General features: G+C 37.5%; 1 protein-coding gene across 1 annotated transcript in view; it reads left to right on the top strand.

The window, feature by feature from the left end:
* CDH12 (cadherin 12) overlaps positions 1–10,684 on the top strand; it is an 875,493-nt gene that overhangs the window by 792,440 nt on the left and 72,369 nt on the right. The gene's annotated exons all lie outside the window — the stretch shown is intronic.

Here is a 10,684-nt window from a genome sequence, read left to right as displayed (position 1 = left end):
AAGAAGGTTTCATTGTGAACTTCTAACATCAACTAATCAAAAATATTTTCTAAGCCCAACTTATTTTTTTTTAATTTTCTCATTCAAGAGACATGTATTAAGTATCTATTATGTACCAAACTCTGTAGTAGGTCCTGGGGTTCCAAAAAGAACTGTAAAGGGTCTTTATTCTGTATGTCATGCTTGCTGCCTCATGGAAAGAGCAGAGCTGTGAAACTAGACACTCTGTGGACATATGGAAATGAGTTTCTGAAAGAGGAGCTAGTAAGGCCAGAGCTTAATTTGGGCTGCAGCTCACCTGGGTGAAAAAGGACATTTCTGACATCCATGATAAACCTGTAAAGAGCAGGAAATGAAGTAGCACTATGTTGTAGGGAGGTAATATTGTATTGAGGCAGCAGAGAAGTGTGGCAAGAGATGAACCTGGAAATGTAGGTAGAAGCAGATTCCCAAAGAACATGAGGGATAGTGCTGAGGGCAAAATAAAATTTACAATTTGAAAAACAAATGTGGCTTAAATACATAGGTTGGATGGTAGGTTATTATGGCAGGCAACAGGGAGATTATTAAATATTGTAACACTATAATTCAAGTGGGAAACAATAAAATTTTGAAGAAAAGTAGTGGCAGAATGGAGAGGACAAGCATATTTTAGCAATGCTTAGTCAGGGAAAGAGACTGCCCTGGGTATAAACCATAAGTGATTAAAATATTTAGAATGCAAACAAGAAATTAGGTATATCTTGGTCCAGTTAACTTGCAACTTGCTTTGTCAGAAACTGCACAATATAAATGATGATCTAGTCGGTGGCACCCAGAGGCTAATAAGGAATGAAAGTGTCAAGTTAGGCATGCAGAGTGAGAGAAAACCTGACGTGCATGAACCTTTGAAGGCCAGGGAGAGGAAAAGGAGCCTGTAGAGAGGACTGCAAAATGGTGATCACAGCAGAAAGGGCAGAGCCAAGAATAAATAATGTTGAGGAAACCAGCCAGAGTTGGTGGCAACCTGGAGAGAGAGCTTTGTGTCAACCTCTTACATGCCTCCAGACAACCTCTTACACTCCTCCAGGTGAACATGAGGAGCACCTTGCACTCTTGGTGGGAAAGACTAGTAAATCAGAAGCAGTACTGGAAAGCTGAGGGAATGCAGTTTACTGGATTATGCGAAGTGGCTTGGGTGCAGGCAGTAGTGGAAGAAACCAGAAGGAGGTGATATACATATAATAGCTTAATTTATATTTTGCAAACCCTTTATGAAATTTGGATATATGTTTTTATTTATTTTTTATTATGTTCAGTTAGCCAGCATATAGTACATCATTAGTTTTCGATGTAGTGCTCAACGATTCATAGTTGCATATAATTGCCAGTGCTCATCACAACACATGCCCTCCTTAATACCCATCACCTGGTTACCCCATTCCCCCATGCAACTCCCCTCTTTAACCCTCAGTTTGGTTCCCAGAGTCCAGAGTCTCTCATGGGCTGTCTCCCTCTCTGATTTCTTCCCATTCAGTTTTCCCCTCCCTCCCCGTGTGGTCCCCCATGCTATTCCTTATGTTCCACATATATGCTTTTAATTCTTAGATGAGAGGCTCAGATTTGTTACCCCCAAATCAATTAGCAGAGCTCTGATTTTTGTTGGACAGTAGGTAAAACAGACTTCCCAAAGAGGAGGTTTGGAGAAGCTGAGGAGTTAAATTTTAGAATGAAAACATAGATGGATTTCAGATTTTGAACAGTCTTGAAGGAATTCAGATAGCAAGTAGTGATTCATATAGCACACCATTGAAGGATATGGACAGAGCAGTAATATGTTCAAAATCCTATAACCAAAAGATTAATCTACAGTAATGGGAAAGACATTTTGAAAAGCATTAAGATTTGATTTTGTTTCAATTTGCACAACCAATTATTAGAATTAGAAGGAAACAATAAAATATTACCCCTTCATTATAAAGTTGAAGAATTTTAACAAAACCACTTTGATGTGGGCTCCTTATGTGTCAGTTATTATGCTAAGCAATTTACATGCATTAACTCATGAGTTAAGGCATAAATGAGTTCCATATGATCCCAAGTATTTATATTCCTACTTTAATTTGAAATAACTGTCTTAGAGTGTTTAAGTGTCTTGCCAAAATTTTGTTAATATGGAAGCAATAAAAAATAATCCCAATCCAAGTCAAAGTATAAGGTCTCACACAAAAAGGAGTTTATGGTCTCAAATCATCAAAATGCTTGGAGGTTGAGCTTCAGCCAGGTTTGATCAAGGCTCCTCATTTTCTTTCCTGGGGTTCCCAAGTTTAGGGCCTCTTGTGTATAACTGTCTCTAGTCACATTTCCCCCAGGGTGTTGAAATGACTGTAGTAATTTCAGACATTTGCACACCAGCTTCCAGGGAAGAAGAGAAAGAGAGCATTTCCCAGAAGTTCTCAACAAACATCTCTGGTATTATAGGCTGGAAATGGGTTACCTTTATACTTCTTAAACATTCATCATTAGCCAGAAAAAAAAAAAAAAAAAAAAAAGCTTGTATTTATCAGTTTAAACTTGAGCCAACTGCCTTCATGGGAATTAAGCTTCTTTTAACATACATGAAAGTTTGAGGGAGATCGTGATACATGAATACCTATACAGACAGTTTTAAGATTAGGTGGGGTTCACTGGGGGAGTGGATTACCATACTATCCACTAAAATTACATTATTATTTTTACAGAATTGAAATAACTTGCAAAACAATCATATATCTATTTAATTACAGAGCTAGTTCTAGGATCCAATTCTTCTGGTTGGCACACACACACACAAACACACCTACACACATACATATACAATTTGTATTTTTTTCTTTTACTAAAGCTAACTAGGTCAATGGACAGGAAGATAGATACAGATAAATAGATTGATCAATAGATACATAGATACATGATGGATGGGTAGATGGAAGGATAGATAAATACAGATAATCTCTTAATAGCCTTTATGTTAGATGACTTCGCCCAACTGTAGGCTAATGTTAAGTATTCTCAGTGTGTTTAGGTTAGGCTAGGCTAAACTATGGTGTTCAGTAGGTCAGGGGTATTGAATGTCTTTTGAACTTACGAAAAGTTCAACCTATGATGTGTTTATCAGGATGTAACCTCACTGTAGGTTGAGGAAGATCTGTAGATGGGTAGATAGATAGAGATCTTTTTTTACCCTTAACATGACAGAATCATCCGATCAAATAAAAACAAATAATTTTAAGAGCATAGAGTGTGTGTTAAGTAACTAATTACATTAATGCTTCTTAAAATCTTGGCTAACTGCATTTAATCAAAAGCAATTTTTTTTTTAAAGGGGAGCTAATCTTCTTTTTTTTTTAATTTTTATTGTTATGTTAATCACCATACATTACATCATTAGTATTAGATGTAGTGTTCCATGCTTCATTGTTTGTGCATAACACCCAGTGCTCCATGCAGAATGTGCCCTCTTTAATACCCGTCACCCGTCTACGGCCATACCACCTTGAACGCGCCCGATCTCATCTAATACCCGTCACCAGGCTAACCCATCCTCCCACCCCCCTCCCCTCTAGAACCCTCAGTTTGTTTTTCAGAGTCCTTCGTCTCTCATGGTTCATCTACCCCTCTGATTTCCCCCCCTTCATTCTTCCCCTCCTGCTATCCTCTTCTTTTTTTTTTTCTTAACATATATTGCATTATTTGTTTCAGAGGTACAGATCTGTGATTCAACAGTCTTGCACAATTCACAGCACTTACCAGAGCACATACCCTCCCCAGTGTCTATCACCCAGTCACCCCTTCCCTCCCACTCCCACCACTCCAGCAACCCTCAGTTTGTTTCCTGAGATTAAGAATTCCTCATATCAGTGAGGTCATATGATACATGTCTTTCTCTGTTTGACCTATTTCATCAAAAGCAATTTTTTTTTCCTTAAGAATACAATACCACACTGAAAAAATACAAAGCTTAGAGAATTATAACTGAGAGCCACTGAATGAATGAATTCCAAACTCATATATTTCATCATGTTTTCTATGGAATTTCCTGACAGCATTGATGAAAGGAATTTCCAGTTACATTGTGCACAAAGGAGGCAACATTGTATCATCACTGGTAATTGGAATTTAGTGTGTCACTGGGAGCAGTCATTTGCATTTTTACTGGTATATGTGGTATAGAGTTCTTGGCACACAATGGAGAGATAAGTGCTCATAAAAATGCATTCACTTATCCATCAAAGCACATTTGAATCACAAGCTGTAAATATGTATAGTCTAAAATATTTAGCACATACCTAGAACGAACGTTTTATAATCTTCGAGTGTTTTTGGGTCCTTGGACTGGACACCAAATCCTAAGTGGATGTCAAAGCACTGGGTGTGCCAAGGCCTGGTCTGTGGCCAGGCTGAGCAGAGTCAGAGCTGAGGGCAGTATAAGCCGAATTGCCTGCTCTGGTTTCCACAGAAGTACAGTTCAAGAGGGCATTCAATTCACTGTGGGGGATTTTTATCACGTATATCTTTACTAATCTTTAAAAGTTCTGATTATTTCAGGCAGATTTAACAAGTGTACAAACTCTTCTTTCTTGGGTCTCTAACAAAGTGGGACAACAGTGTCATTGTCTACTTGTTTGTATTTTAATGTATTCTAAACACAGTTTCCAAAATTACATTTTTCTCACATTTAGAAGATAAAGTATAATACTCATATATTAAGATGGGGGACTTGAGGACAGGGATTGGGCTAGTGTTACGTATTTGAGTCTTGTCACCCCACGTGTGGAGGAGGAGAACAGAAAGTAAGTATGTCTGCATTTTTTGGTCATACACTTAAATAGTACATACTATGTGGAAAACTTATTATAATTTCTTTATCAATATTAACTCATTTAATACTGCTACAAGATGCTTACTATTTTTTCACTTTCTTTTCATATGAAGAAACTAAAACAGAGAGGTTAAGTAATTAGCTTGAAGTCACACAGTTGGCTAGAGGTCAATGTAGGATTGAAACATTGGCTTTAAGGCTCCAGAAGCAAAAACAATAACCATGATGGCAAGTAGCGTAGTCTTTCCTAATTGGCAAAACTGTGTAGGACTTGGCTCATCAGACTCATCTACAAAGATTTTAAAACTTTCTGACACCTGGCACACCGAAAAACACTTAAATTAGACTTTCTGATGGAGGCCCAGGAATCAATGATCTCAGTAATCCCTGTAAAAGCTTCATATGCAGCCCTTGTTGAAGATAAAGAGGATAGAGGAAACATTTATAACTTTAAAGGGCAAATATATGAAGATAATCCATAGAAGGAAGGTAAGAGCCAAGAGTTCACGAGTAGTGCAGTGAGGTCCAATGCAAAATTGATTAAAGACCTAGTTAATTTAAAGACTAAACACACCTGCTCTGCATCCACGTTTAATTTTACTTTATAATTAAATCTAGCTTGGGCGCCTGGGTGGCTCAGTTGGTTAAGCGACTGCCTTCGGCTCAGGTCATGATCCTGGAGTCTGGGGATCGAGTTCCGCGTCAGGCTCCCCTGCTCAGCGGGGAGTCTGCTTCTCCCTCTCCCGTTCCCCCCCCCTTGTGCTCTCTCTCTCTATCTCATTCTCTCTCTCAAATAAATAAATAAATAAATCTTTAAAAAAAAATCTAGCTTTAGCAGACCTCATGTTTCAATGTGTAATAGTATCCTATTCCTTTGTAGGATCTTTTCACATGCATGGACACACACACATACACACACACACACATCCGATCTCTAACGTGATTCTAAAAACCTCTCTGCTTTACATTTCTCTGCTGCTTGATGCCTTTTTTATGTAATAAAATGTACATTTATTTTCCAATCCTATTTGGAAATAAATGTCAGTGTATTTATCATTCTATACCTTTCTAACTGGAATTGCATTATTTCTTGGTTATAATGCAATGTATCCATAAGGCAAAAGCTGGAAGAAAATTATATGACTCTCTTGATATGATTTGTCTCTCTTTTCCTATTTATGGTTTGGTCTTGAGAAGGGTTAAAATTATTCAGCAAAAAAACCTGTATTAACTCCCCTTAAGCTTGCATTTCGTATTGTGGCTAAATCTTGCTTATGTGATTTTTTTAATGCAATGCCATTCATTTTGGTTCTGCTTTCTTAAATGAGAACGGTGATGTACTTCAGAAATTCAAGATAAGTTAAACTCACAACGTACTGTCAAAAAGGACTCTGAAGGCCATAACTAACTGCCAGGTCTCCATTTAAAGTGCAATATGTGTAGTATGTGTGTCTTTTGGGCGTACATATGGGTACTGTATGTATCCAACTGCTAAATATTTATTTGGGACTTACGTCATGACAGACTGGATGTAAAAAGAATGAATATGGAATGGCTGATGATGTAAGAGATTTTGTAGCCCATGAGAAATGAACTGAGTTTCATAAAATGAAAATGTATTAAGACTGTTGGGAATACAGGGGAGTGGACAAATTATGTCTGCTTGGGAGGAGAAAAACAAGCATTCACCGAGGTGACCATGGAGCTGGGACTTCAAGGGTGTATAAGGTTTCTCCAGATGGTGGAGGCAGAAGCGCTCCAGGTAGCAGGACCGCATGGGCAAGAATACAGAGGCATGAAAGAGCCTCAGCTCCACAGTAGCTAAGTACCTTTCAGCCTTGCAATTAGGAAATTGAGGGTCCAGACCAGTTGAGACAGTTGAAGGATGATAAAAAGCAAAGAACATATTGAATGAGTAGAATATTTTTATACATCTAGGAAATTAAAAAAAAAAAGACTTTATAGAAGCCATAAATTAGATATAATTCACTTATATTTTCTTTTTTTTTTTAAGATTTATTTATTTATTTTAGAGAGAGACAGAGAGAGGGAGAGCACGAGAGGGAGGAGGGTCAGAGGAAGAGGGAGAGAGAGAATCTCCAGCAGAATCCTTGCTGAGCACAGAGCAGGGCTCGATCCCAGGACCCTGAGATCATGACTTGACCCAAAATCAGGAGTCGACCACTTAACGCACTGAGTCACGCAGGCGCCCCATAATCCACTTATATTTTCAATGTATTTCTAGCGAGTTTTTTTTAACACCCCAAATGTAAAAAATACATAGAATATAGAACTATCATGCTGGAAGTGGATTTGCCAGAATAAATAGTTATGCAACACATTGCTTTTTATGGTTGAGAATAGTACCTGGTATATGGTATGTACCACTGAACATTTGTTGATTGAAAGAAGAAATGAATCAATCAGCAAGTTAATGTCTACTTGGGCAGAAATCGTGACTTAGGGCTCAGTTCTACTCCCACTTCTCTACCATTTTATATGAGCCCATTCTTGTTGACATAAAGGACATTCTCATAAAACAACAACAACAACAAAAAAAAAAACCTGAGGGGCGCCTGGGTGGCTCAGTCATTAAGCGTCTGCCTTTGGCTCAGGTCATGATCTCAGAATCCTGGGATGGAGCCCTGCATCAGGCTCCCTGCTCAGCGGGAAGCCTGCTTCTCCCTCTCCCACTCCCCCTGCTTGTGTTCCCTCTCTCGCTGTGTCTCTCTCTGTCAAAATAAATAAATAAAATCTTTAAAAAAAAACCCTAAAATCGTCATATTACAACTGTGAATTTACAAAATGCAGCTAATTTTGCAAATATATTTTGACATATACATACATGCACACTAAAAATTCTATCCAAATTGGTTCTCATATTAACCCTCAAGTATCTAGGTATTTTAGTGAAACCCTTATTTAGTTGCAGTTTATATCAAATGGACTTTTCCTAAAGACCGTTCTTTCTAGGTGATTTTTCTATAACTCTCAGGGTTCACTTTTCCTGTCCCTTGCTCTTCTACATATGTGTGCATATATGTGATATTAACTTATATCTTATACATATATAGAGAGTGCCTTCCTAAAATTTAGAATTTAACTATTACTACAAAATAACCTTTTTTCATAATAGCTGTATTATTAAAAATTACATGAATTAATCTACTACCAATCAGAGCAGTGTTATATGGAAAATTTAAGCGGTTTGGTATTCTCAGTTGCATATTGTACTCTCTATCCCCAGCTGGGTATAAAGGAATGATTTCTCTCTGAGTTTCATTCTCTCTGCACTTCAACATTTGGAGTGGTTACATTGTCACTTTGAATTTGGGTGATAAGAGAATAAATCCCAAGACGACTGCTACATACAAGCAGACTACTCCAGTTTTTGTGGTCATCATTGACTACATTGTTTCTTTGCTGCATATTAAATGTGTTCCCAGGTGTAACCTCCTGGTGTTCCCCAGGTGGGAACCTCTTGGGTATTTAGTGTTTAACAGGGTCAGGAACTGCTGTACTATCCAAGCACTGCAGAAGGCAGTATTTCGAGACTTGCATGCTCCAGATGGTTAACTGAGTCTCCCCAATGAAGGGAATCTCTGTCCTTTGCATTAGTTTGTAAGATGTCATGGAGCATCCAGCAAAACGAGCTGATATGATGTTTAATTGTGTCCTTGTAAGCACCTGTGGAGGCGGTTCTAGGAGCTCCGAAATAACATATGATTCTTAGTGAGTAACCTTTTCACTAAGCCGAAGATACTTTCTACTGTAACTGAGTGGGCACTCTTTTTTTTTAAGTTTTTATTTAAATTCCTGTTATGTGACATATAGTGTAATATTAGTTTCAGGTGTACAATACAGTGATTCAACACTTCCATACAGCACCCAGTGCTCATCACAACAAGTGCACTCTTTAATCCCCAGCACGTATTTAACCCATCTCCCCACCCACCTCCCCTCTGGTAACCACCAGTGTTCTCTATAGTTGAGTCTGTTTCTTGGTTTGCCTTTCTCTTTTTTCCCTATGCTCATTTATTTCTTAAATTCCACATATACGGGCACCTGGGTGGCTCAGTCTATTGAGCATCTGCCTTTGGCTCAGGTCCTGATCCCAGGGTCCTGGAATCGAGCCCCATGTCGGGCTCCCTGCTCAAGAGGGAAGTCTGCTTCTCCCTCTCCCTCTGCCCCTGCTTGTGTGTTCTCTCTCTCACTCTCTCTCTCTCTCTCTCTCAAATAAATAAGTAAAATCCTTTTTAAAAAATTCCACCTATGTGTGAAATCATACGGTGTTTGTCTTGACTGGCTTATTTTGCTTAGTGTAATACTCTCTAGTTCCATCCATGTCGTTGCAAATGGCAAGATTTCATTCTTTTTTATGGCTGAGTAATACTCTTGTGTGTGTGTGTGTGTGTGTGTGAGAGAGAGAGAGAGAGAGAGAGAGAGATACACACACACACATCTTCTTTATCCATTCATCAGTTGATGAACTTTTGGGCTGTTTTCATAATTTGGGTATTATAGATAATGCTGCTATAACCATACGCTCAATAAGAAAGCCAAAGATGAATCATATAGTACCATCCCTTTTACATTTTTGTTTTTAATATTAATATGAACCTTAACTAAGTATACAGAAAAATAGTTTCCTCCAAAAGGAGTTTTAAATGCTTTATGTTAATCATTTTTTTTAAATTTAAACTCAAATATTTAAAAGAGTGAATTAAGAAATATTCCCTATCTTATTCATCTTTGTCTCTCTTATCAAACATATGGTGTGACTTAGGTTATAATTTATTAAATTTGTCACGAAACATTTCTTAGCAGATATAATACCTTTTTCTTCAAATATATCATTAAAGAAGAATAATCCACAGCTTTTTAACTACAACATTTCTACCTAGGATTGGGGAATTATTTAATATTTGCTGACTTTGCATATACAGCACATGTACAATGCAGTGATGATAATGATCCAGGTCATACCAGAAAAATCACTGTGTGACAGAAAGGAGGAAAGAGGGGAAGTTAGTCTTGCAACCGTTCATTCCTACAGCATTGAGGATAACATAGTTTTGATGACTATCTAATATAGGTCCTTAATTCCTATTTGTCAAATAATTATTAATGATGTTGTAAGTATTGATAATGATCATGATGGTGATGGTGGATAATAAGGGACATTATCACTCTTGACATCTCAGAAATGTTTGCCTACTTCCCTTCTAGAAATTTCCTTTCCTGGGAAAGACCGTTGAAATAAAACCTATCATTCATCTCTTGATATTGCTAGAACTCACCAAAAGCATTCTTAAGATAAAGCATTTGGTATTGAATGCCTACTCAATGCCATTTGCTATTGAATGTCTACTGAAAGTTATCATTTTTATTTATTTATTTTTTTTACTATCCTAACAAACAGACAAAAGGGTAGAGAGGAAGAGATGTTTCATTCTCTTAGTTTGCAAGTAAACCTTTAAGATTTAGTTTGTTCCAGTTTTGTACTGCCTGAAGGGAAAAGCCTGAATGAATAACTAATTGGAAAGGAGAAATCCTTTGTTCCCAAAGTAGAGCAGATACTTTGAATGCCTCCAAGAATAGGAGCATTCTGTCCATTGTATAGCTTTGGGTGTACGTATCACTCCCTTTGTGCTCAGTAGAGATTTCCTTCTAACCATTAGCAACATATTGATTTTATTTATGTCGAACTTGATAATTTTTATTTTACTTTGTTCTCAACTCAGTATAGTAATGCAGAACACGATATGAAGATATAGTCAAAAATTTCTTAGAGAAAGACTTAACTATGACCATGACAATATAAGACAAAAATACAAGAAAAAT

This window comes from Leptonychotes weddellii, chromosome 7 (genome assembly GCF_054177405.1).
Source record: "Leptonychotes weddellii isolate Sample4059 chromosome 7, ASM5417740v2, whole genome shotgun sequence".
Classification (NCBI taxonomy): Eukaryota; Metazoa; Chordata; class Mammalia; order Carnivora; family Phocidae; genus Leptonychotes; species Leptonychotes weddellii.
The sequence above is the reverse complement of the archived record's forward strand: the minus strand, read 5'-3'. Positions and strand labels throughout refer to the sequence as shown.